The following is a 10,663-nucleotide window of genomic DNA, read 5'->3' as shown; positions in this document are numbered from 1 at the left end:
ATTCACACTTACACACTATGGCGTGTTTTTAAAGATCCAAGCTCTGCTTTCTTTAGTACCTCGGGCTTGAAGGAAGGGAGAGGGGTGGAAAAGAACCCCATAGAACCCATGGGACAAGGGTGAGTATGGTCTGACTCTCCAACCAGGTTAGGCCTTTTGAGAGCAGTAGCTGAGTCTTAGATCTCTTAGTGCCTTAAAACGCCTAGCAGAGTGATTCACGTAAAGGGCATGCATTAGTATTAATGAGTGTGTGCTGCTGCTACAGAGGATGATTCTGATACCCATTAGAATTCATGGATAAAAAACAATGATCCCAAACAGCTTCTCAACATGTAGATACTTTGCTTAGTACTGTATGTGCATTATTCTCATTTCATGTTCTTTATCAGCATGTGAGTTTAATACTATTATTTCTGTTTTATAGAAGGGAGACGCAGTATCAGAAGGCAGTAGCCATTTTATGAAGCCCATATTTGATAAAAGCCAGGACCATCTAGGCCCCAAAATAATTAGGGAGCCTCTGTTCCTTCTTCACCATTCTACCTCACTGACCTCTTGGCCCACCTGAAATTCAATTGTTTTCTTTTTCTTTTTCTTTTCCCAGACAGAGTCTTGCTCTGTCACATAGGCTGGAGTGCTGCGTAGCTGTCTCAGCCGGCTCACTGCAACCTCTACCTCTTGGGTTTAAGTGATTCTCCTGCCTCAGCCTCCCAAGTAGCTGAGATTATAGGCACGCACTTTCACAACACACCTGGCTAATTTTTGTGTTTTTAGTCGAGATGGGGTTTTGCCGTGGTCGCCAGGCTGGTTTCAGGCTCCTGGTTTCTGGTGATCCACACATCTCAGCCTCCCAAAGTGCTGGTATTACAGAAGTGAGCCACCACATGCAGCCACCACCTGAAATTCCTTTAAGGGACTGTAGTATCTCCCTCCTTCCTCGGGTACACCACTACTTTTTCTCCCTTGTTTTTGAATCTGCCAATTCTTGATTTCTTAGGGTCAGTGGAAATGATACTTCTTCCCTTTTACATTCATTTGTTCATTCATTCATTCATTCAATATTTACCATCAGTTGAAATTTTGAATATTAAATGTTAGCCACTATTCTAGTTGTTGCAGGTAAGAAGATTAGTGATAGGAGATTCCTACCTTTGGGGACCTAGTCAGGTACTCAGACAAACAGAGGGCTCTGTGCTGTGGGCTGGGGTGGAGGGGATCACAGGATGCTGTAGAAAGGAGCATGCTGGAGCTGCACCTGACAAATCAGTGCGAGAAATGGTATCCTGGAAGAGGTGGCATCTGGTCTGAATCTTGAAGGATGGGTGTGAGCTGGTCCCATGAGCGAAAGTGTGGGAAGAGTGTTGAGTTTTCCTTCATCTGGATTTCCATATCTTTGTCTACACGTTGTATTTTACAGTAATGGAATGGTGAAGAGGAGGTTCTAGAAGGTAAACAGTTATCTGGCTGGGGACTGCGGCTCACACCTGTCATCCCAGCCCTTTGGGGGAGGCCTAGGCAGGCGGATCACCTGAGGTCGGGAATTTGAGACCAGTCTGGTAAACATGGCATTCCCCATCTCGACTAAAAATACAAAAATCAGTCAGATATGGTGGCAGGTGCCTGTAATCACTTGAACCAGAGAGGCAGAAGTTGCAGTGAGCTGAGATCATGCCGTAGCACACTTCAGCCTGAGCAACAGAGCGAGACTCCATCTCCAAAAAAAATAATAATAAAATAAATAATGTAAGTAATTATGTTACTGTCAAGACAACTCACCATATTCTATTTCTTTACGTAGAAAATGGTGATAGTGTTTTGTAGTAAATTTTATATTTCATTTTTGTTTAATGTGTTGAGTGTGTCTCCTATTTTTCTTAATCATCGTAATAAATACTAACACAACTCTGTAAGTTAAAATTGTCATTTTTTGTAAACACATGACTGAGAAGAGGAAATTGATCCATTCCTCATAAAAAGAGGTTCTTTTGATTCATCACTCACCACCTTGAAATTTTGCTTTTCTTTGAAAAAGCCCAAAAGCTTTTTAAAAAAACTTTCCTGGAAGAAAACATTTAAAATGAATTAAATATATTTCTAAATTTGTAGTAACATTTCAAAACTAATACATGTGGATTGAAAAGAAACACTCTTAACAGTTCAAGAGTGAAATAATTGAAAGTGGTATTGTAATGTTCCTGCCACCTCCCCTGGAGGCAGCCATTGGTGCAAGCTTCTGTGCACCCTTCTAGACTGAGGATTTCTTTTTTTTTTTTTTTGAGATGGAGTCTGGCTCTGTCGCCTAGGCTGGAGTACAGTGGCATGATCTTGGCTCACTGCAACCTCTGTCTTCCTGGTTCAAGCAATTCTCCTGTCTCAGCCTCCTAAGTAGTTGGGATTACCAACTTCCCTCAGCACCCTTGATGTTGCTGGTCGGATGATCCTTTTTTGTGGGGGCTGCTCTGTATATGAAAGGCTGCTTAGCAGCCTCACTACCCTCTAGCTACTAGATACCAGTGGCACACCTCTTCCCCACTCTAGATGCCAAAATTGTCTCTAGACATGGTCCAAGTTCCCTCGGGGACAACAATCCCTGGTGTTTATAATAAACACTTAAAATTCAAGAATTCATAGAAAAGTCAGATTATTGGGCAAGTCAAGGATGATTTGAAAAGGGAAAGGAGAAAACAATGACAGGAAAACGGGGTTGTGTACTTAGAACAAGCTAGCTGAGAACGCAAAATGAATCTCACTTTCTGAGCAATCTGTTGTGATCTTGAAAATGCAAGCACCTACACATGTATGAAGCATTTCTGAGTTCCATTTTCTCTTGCTCTTTGAAACTGCAGTATCCTCTCCCTGGGAGTGGGTATTTATTCGCTGCATCGCTGCAGAAAGCTCGAATCCTGTATCGGTGACTCAAGGGAAGAACCTAACAGGATATGAAGAGGAAAGGGAGGGAGGCAGGGCAGTCCAGTGCCAGGGGCACATGAAAAAGGGATCCTGAAGACACACAGGCAATGAAGGGTGGGGGTGGAGATGGATGCAGTGATTCTGCATAGAAACTTTGATCTTCTACCCGGAAAGTAGCATGAATATCCAGAGGGAGCTTTCTGATGAAGGTGGTAGCAAGACTTCAGGAATCCTGTAACTTCAAATTCAAATCCTGGCTGTCCCACAGGGTGCTCTCAGCCTTAAGAGGTCTGAGTTTCTATGTCTGGAAATATACTACACCTGCTTCGGATCGTGCTGACGTGCAGAGTTGGTCTGCACTCATTGCCCAACTCCCCCGCTTGCTATTTATTTCAGCTTGGTGATGCCGTCTGACTTCCTCCTATCCCATTTTTCTCATCTGGAGAGGACAGGCCTCATTCTCACCATGTTAAGTTGTATGGATTGAGCCAGTTGATGCACGTAAGAACTTAGAACAGGCTGAGTATGGGGCCTCATACCTGTAAACCCAGTACTTTGGGGAGGCTGAAGCAGGAAAATCGTTTGAGGCCAGAGGTTCGAGACCAGCCTGGGCAACATGGGAAGAACCCCATCTCTAGTTACAGAAAAGGGGAGGGGTGCTTAGAACACCATCTGGTACGCAGTAAGTGCTCCATAGTTGTTGGTTGAGATCACTGTCATTCAGGTGATTCCCATGGGTTGTTGAGAGATTTGGAGATGTGAAAAAAAAAAAACCTAGAACAGTGCCTGGTACACAATAAGCGTTCCATAAGTGGCAGTGTGGGTACAGTCCTGCGGCATGCGTGCTCTTGTGTCTTCTCTCTGTCCCTCTCTTTGGTCCCTCTCCCTCTTAACTTTTTCTTTCCTTTGTTCAGGAAAAATTCCTAGCTGGGCACTGTGGCTCATGCCTGTAGTGCTAACACTTTGGAAGTCCAAGGCAAGTGGATCATGAGGTCAGGAGTTCAAGATGAGCCTGGGCAAGACAGTAGCCTCATCTCTACTAAAATTAAAGAATTAGCCGGGTACAGTGGCAGGAGCCTGTAATCCCAGCTACTCAGGAGGCTGGGGCAGGAGAATCATGTGAACCTGAATGGCAGAGGTTGCAGTGAGGCAAGATTGTCCCAGTGCACTCCAGCCTGGCAACAAAAACTCCCTGTCAATATAAAAAACAAAACAAAACAAAAACTTCTTTTTTCTTTCTCTTTGTTGCCATCCTAGGAGCGCAGGAGAGAGGGGACTAACCCTAAGACCAGGCGATTTCTTTTTCTTATGCTCATTTCTGTTTAATAATTATCGTATTGACTCTGAATTTATTATACTACAAGAATGACTTTATGTGGAATCTCATGAATTTAAACATTAATGTAAGATAAGTTAGTTTTAAATTGAATTCCTCGAATACAACCGGATGTGTTTCCATATGATGAATAAGAAATTTTCCAAATAAAATCTGAATCTCTGATGTTCCATTTTTGCATGAATGGCAGAAATCTGTGAGGATACTTGATAAGGTTAAAATATGATTGCACTGTAATAGATTAGCCATGCTATAAACTAACGTTTTAGTTCGGGGAGAAAGCAGTTTGTGGGCAGACTTTAGTGGATAAAAAGTGAAGGTTTCTTTTTACGTATTTATTGAGTCTCTTAGTGACCTTTAATTTAACACCAGTGGATAAAAGATATACCATCGTAAAGAGGACACTCCTTTTTATGTTTTTTAAATTAATCAATTTTGTTAGAGGTTTTTTTGTTTTGTTTTGTTTTGTTTTTGCATCTACTTTAATCTCATTTTCTCTGAAAGCTCTTCTCTTCAGTATGATATCCAAAGGCCTAAAAGTGCTGTCCTCGAAACCAGGCCAAAGAAAGTGGTCACAGATGAAGCAAATAAATCCATTAAGGAAGAAATGGGAAAGTGTGTTGTGTGCCTCATCTGACCCAGCATTATCACTCAAGGAAAAGCGTTTATAGGGAAGAGAAGTTTTCTCAGTTGACACAGACTCTGTATGTTGACAGCTGGTGACTTCCTGAGGGTTACTCATTACAGTTGAGCAGGGTGATCTTTTCAAAGTCTGAATGTGACCATGTCACTCCCTTGTTCTCCAGTCCTTTCCAAATCTGTCTCAGAGAGCCAGGCTCAGAGTATCCACTGCCAGCCCCATCCTTCACTGCCCACCAGCCATCTTCTCCCCCCTTCCCCCTCTTTTGTGATCTTTCTGATCCCTCAGAGGCCAGCTTCCTTTCCTCCCAGGGGTGTTGGCTTATGCCAGTCTCCCACCTGGATCTCTCATCACCTCCATCACTCTTACCTGGTGAGCCCTTCCCTGGCCTTTGGATCCCACTTCCCTTCTGCAGGAATGCCTGCCCTGAAACCTCAGGTCTTCCCATTGCCCCTCCTAGAGCATTGGGCGCTCCTCCTGGGAAGCAGTAATTCCACTAGTAATTTGCATACATTTCTAAGCAGTTTTGATTAATGTGTCTTGTTTGCACGAGACTCCGTGCTCTTTAGGGGAGAAATCTTATCTGCTCTTTGCTCATCAATTTCTCCCCAGCACAGAGCTCAGTACTGGCACGTGGTAGACTCTTGAGAAGATGACTGAAAGCCTCTAAGCCACGCAGATATGAAGAACCAAGGGAAGGTACAGGTGGCATGGGACCACAGTCAGGAAGTAATTTGGCTTCAGGAGGAAGGCCAGTGACTCACAGATGGGGTGTTAGCACTGTCCCTTGTTCCTAGAAGTAAGAAAGGAATAATACAGATTTCGGATAGCAGTTTTACATGACTGGAGGCTCTGGGCTGATTAGGTCCTGAAAAAACAGGTGTAGACCGAGCTGGCTAAGACCAACTGGACCCAGCATGATGCTGAATTCCACCTAGGTTTTACATAGGACCTCATGTTGTGTTCATTATTGTCCTGAGTCACACTGTGTGACTCAGGACAATAATGGGTGACTTAGGGTGTTGATGAGCATGTCATGAGACCCTAGGTGACCAGCATCATGAGTTCAGAGAACACCTCTGAAAAATGTGTGGCATTGAGTGGGCACGGTGGCTCACACCTGTTTTCCCAGCACTTTGGGAGGTTGAGGCAGGTGGATAGCAAGGTCAGGAGATTGAGATCATCCTGGCCAACATGGTGAAACGCCATCTCTACTAAAAATATACACACACACACACACACACACACACAATAGCTGGCCGTGGTGGTAGCGCCTGCCTGTCATCCCAGCTACTCGGGAGGCTGAAGCAGGAGAATCGCTTGAACCCAGGAGGCAGAGGTTGCCATGAGCTGAGATCATGCCTCTGCAATCCAGCCTGGTGACAGAGCAAGACTCCATCTCAAAAAAACAAAAGAAAAAATGGGTGACACCACAATTCTAAGACATTTCTACCCTTTTCTCTGAATTTTCATGAATATTCCTCCCCTTGGTTAAAGAAACTCATAAAGGTAGCAGCCCCAAACCCCCTTAGGCATGGCTCTCACTTGATAGTCCCCCGGCACTCCCTTTTTTTGAGTGTGTAATTTTCCCTTTGTAATAAATCTCCATACTTCCACTGTTTTCTGACTTACCCTTGAATTCCTTCTTGAGACAGTGTCAAGAGCCTGGACACCAGCTGAGATCGAAGTCCCACCAGCATTTAGGGTCTTCCCCCAGCTCACCAGTATCGGTACAGTCCCTACAGGTAATTGTCTAGTGAGTGGAAGGTGGATGTAGAAGTTTTAAGAAACCAAAGAAGTACTAGATGTGTCATTTGACTCAAAAGCATTTTAAAGAAAGTTAATGAAATGTAGTCAGCAAAAAATAGCATAAAAGGAGAAACACACACACATATACAGAATGATGCTAAAAGGCTTTTAATAGATTGCTTGGGTACATTTTGGGTCTATTCATACAATGAAATACTGCTCAACTGTTAAAAAACATAGGGTTATATTATAGGTACTTAGTATAAAAAAGTAAGTACAACTTGTTAAACAGAAACAGATACTTGCATAATCATGTGGATGGTGTGAATGTATTTTTTTTTTCTTGACACAGAGTCTCACTTTGTCACCCAGGGTGTAGTGCATTGGCACAATCTTGGCTCAGTGCAACCTCCATCTCCTGGGTTCAAGCAATTCTTCTACGTCAGTGTCCTGAGTAGCTGGGATTACAGACACCCACCACCATGCCCAGCTAATTTTTGCATTTTTAATTGAGACAGGGTTTCACCACATTGGCCAGGTTGCTCTTGAACTCCTGATCTCAGGTGATCCACCTGCCTCCCAAAGTGCTGGGATTACAGACATGAGCCAGCGCACCTGGCCCTTTTTTTTTTTTTCTTTTTTGAGATAGAGTTTGACTCGTTGCCCAGGATGGAGTACAATGACGCAGTCTCCACTCACTGCTACCTCCACCTCCCGGGTTTAAGTGATTCTCCTGCCTCAGCCTCCGAAGTAGCTGGGAAAACAGGCATGCATCAACATGCCCAGCAATTTTTTTGTATTTTTAGTAGAGACAAAGTTTCACCGCGTTGCCCAGGCTGGTCTTAAACTCTTGACTTCAGGTGATCTGCCCACTTGGCCACCCAGAGTGCTGGGATTACAGGCATGCACCACCCACACTGGGCTGAATGTATTTTCTTAACGTGTGTGAAGACATTAGTATCTGAGAAGAGCTTGTACGTTCTGATATACACAACAGGGAAAGTCTAAAATAGTACAGATTATTCCTGGTTCCTGACATTTACATTTCATGAGGGAATATTTCACTTTTTTTTCCTGTTTATCTTTGAATTTTAATGACTAATAAGAAGTAATAATAGGCCAAAGAAGAAAAATGTCACAGGAACCCTAAGAGGAAGACCTTAGAAAGATGAGCAGGAGAAAACCATCCTCTATACCAGTAGCTCTCAACTGAGACTATTTTGTTCCCCCAGGGGACAGCTGGCAGTACCTGGAGCTTTCTGGTTTGTCAGGGTGGGATGGGGCAATTGCTGTTGACATCTGGTTAGTAGAGGCCAGGGGTTCTGCTGAACATACCAGAGTATGTAGAACTGCTTTTGCACAAACACTTCCCAAAGCCAAAGTGTCACCAGTGCCTAGGGGAAGAAATGTTGCTCTAAGCTGGCTAAAATATGGCTCTCTACTCTTTCTATTCTGGTAATTTTAGGGGGATGAGGTCCTCTGTTGAAATGGTAAGGGATTGAGAGAGTCATGCAGATAAAATCTGTGTTGACTTTGAAATACCCAAGCCATTCATAAAATTCTTCAAGATAGTATCTCTCCCATGCCCTGGCCACTTTGACGGCTCAGCAGGCAGGTAGAATTGGTCATATGGTCGGTTGTGAATTCATGGATGTTTTATTTAATTGCAGTATCTAAGAATTCTCCAAATGTGGAGACCATATCACGTTATGATTGGCCGTCTAAGCCTATTCCCAGTTCATCTCAGATGAATTGACTAGACTTAGTCCTCTAGTCGAATGCATCTCAAACTCCATCTAAAGTAGAGCCGGACAGATTCATACCACTCCATTATCACTAAGGTTCATTTTATTTGCAAGCAGGTTTGCTCATTAAAATGTCATTAGCATATTTGGAGGTGGGGAATGAGAGAGGAGACAGCACAGCTTAGTCTTACTTTAAACTTTTGCCTGACTTGGTTGAATTTTAATTCCATTTGGGTCCAAGCTGTAAACTTAGAGAAACTTCTTCTTGGACTCTTCTGTTTCTTCCAGTGTCTTGTTAGATGATACATATTTTCTAGATTTCACTGAGTAAACATATTTTAGTTCTGTTATCTATGCATAATATAGGAATGCCCTGAAACATCTGTAACCACAATTATACCTCAGCAAACCTTCCAACCAGATGCCCCCTATATATTAATTACTTAGCCTCATAAATTTCCGTTTTCGGTGTGAGAGATTTCCCCTCTGATTATTACATCTAGAGATGGGCAATTGTTCAATTATCTGAGTAACTCAAAAAATTACTTTCAACAAGAGCCAGGGCTGTGGGAAGCGTCCTCAAATAGAAGAGTTTTAAGCATTTTTTTTTTTTTTTTGAGAGAAAGTCTCGCTCTGTCACCCAGGCTGGAGTGCAGTGGCACAATCTCAGCTCACTGCAATCTTCGCCTTCAAGGTTCAAGCAATTCCCTCCCTCAGCCTCCTGAGTAGGTGAGATTACAGGCGTGCACCACTATGCCCAGCTAATTTTTCATAATTTTAGTAAAGATGGGATTTCACCATCTTGGCCATGCTGGGCTTGAACTCCTGACCTCATGGTTCACATGCCTCGGCCTCCCAAATTGCTGGGATTACAGGTGTGTTTTAGGCATGTTTTCAGTACAAAGAAGGTAACTTGCAACCACTTCCATTATTTGTAACTCTTATCCCCTTCATTCATCTCTTGGATTTGAGAAGAGCTGGGTCCTTGGGCAGTTATTTTTTCCATCTGCACATCTTTGGAAAGGAGGGACAGTGGGAAGAACAAGACCCAGCTCTTGGGGAATGTTTATGATAGTCTCCAGCTGTGAATCCTGGAGAGCATCATTTATGCAGTAAAGGGAATAGGAAAAGCAGTATCTTCTTTAAAAAACAGCCTCTAGTTGTCTCTAAAAGGGTGGAATAAAATTGCTATTGCAAAAATGGGAATATACTGAATGGTATCACTAATTAAATAAAATACTTTGGAATTAATTGACAATCTGCACTGAAGAATATAATTGCGTATTAGTCAATCATTTGCACATAAAACTGAATGCTATCTATTATGTTAGGATAAAACTTTTTCCTGATCTTTCAAAGCCTGGGATTCAACTTTGTTCATAAAATCCCCTTCAGAAATGAATGCATTGTATTTGTGTGTGAGGATCCCAAGCGAATAAATAAGTAGGAGTTTCTGAAGGGAACAACACAGTGGGATTTATCTTGAAAAGAGCAATTGCTGACATATGTCACATGTCATTACCGGAGAGTTGGCGACAGTATTATTCATTATGTGGTTTCAGAGTGTTCTAAATTAGAGAAATGGATTATTGGAAGTGGATGATTTCCCCAGATTGCTACTTAATAGTGACTGAGGGGTCTGCATTACTCATATTTGCAATGAAAATGGTGCCAAAACCCAGCAGTGGTTGACTGAAATGAAATGTAAGACCTACTGGGTATTACCTTGAGATGCTGCCTAATTGTATGCCTCTTGCTTAGTGTAAATGTCCTGGGGTCTCAGAGGCTGGGTGCTTGCAGCAACCGCAGATGGGAAGTGAAAATTTCTAAGTTATTTACCTCTTTGTTTCTTCCTGCCTCCTGGCTGCCAGGTCTGTGTATGCAGTGCAGTAATTACTTTACCAGCTCAAAGTAAGTTTCTCCACTTGCCCTTTTCCATTCCGGGGAAGGGTTTATCTTTGCAGCTGTCTGTAGCTGTCCCTACCTGTTTTGAGCTGCCAGGCTCCTGCTCTGAAGTGAGCAGCCCAGTTACTCTTTTCATTCATTTAGTCATTAAATAGATAAGTTTCTCAACTATGTATCAAAGCCTGTGCTAGACCCTGGTTCTGGATTGACAAGCAAAGTAGCGTATCTGCATTTCTGCAGCTTTCAGTCTCTGGGGAGACAGATGTCAAAAGTACAGTCATGTAAATCGATATGTAACTCCTGCTCGTCTCATTTAAAACTGTTGTAACTCACCACTAGCCCTCCCTGGCCTCCTTTCTCTTATTCAAATATTTCGGC

The sequence above is a fragment of the Cebus imitator genome, unplaced genomic scaffold (genome assembly GCF_001604975.1).
Source record: "Cebus imitator isolate Cc_AM_T3 unplaced genomic scaffold, Cebus_imitator-1.0 Scaffold4, whole genome shotgun sequence".
NCBI lineage: Eukaryota > Metazoa > Chordata > Mammalia > Primates > Cebidae > Cebus > Cebus imitator.
Note: the sequence above shows the minus strand (reverse complement) of the source record.